This window comes from Trypanosoma theileri (genome assembly GCF_002087225.1).
Source record: "Trypanosoma theileri isolate Edinburgh chromosome Unknown TM35_Tth_207_V1, whole genome shotgun sequence".
Lineage (NCBI taxonomy): Eukaryota > Euglenozoa > Kinetoplastea > Trypanosomatida > Trypanosomatidae > Trypanosoma > Trypanosoma theileri.
Window position 1 is genome coordinate 4,009 of NW_021640049.1, and position 313 is coordinate 4,321.

The window sequence follows — 313 nt, forward strand, 5'->3', positions numbered from 1 at the left end:
TTGATCTTCCTTTTCCTGTTGTTTTTGTTGTCTTCCGTGTCACTTGAGTTAACAGATCTATGCAAGGAGTGTGCAAAATAGGGGAAAAGGAGAGAGAAGGAGAGATAGATACAGAGAGAGTGGATACAGGACACAAATACTCACAGTGGAAAAGAGAGAGAGAGAGAAGCAGTGACTGCACAGTAAAGCAAAAAAAAGGAATATCCTGCCTTTAGTGATAATATGTACCCATTGATAGAACAAGGAAAAGAAAACAACACACACAATACCCTAATAATAGAGAGAGCCAAACACACACAATACCCTAATAATA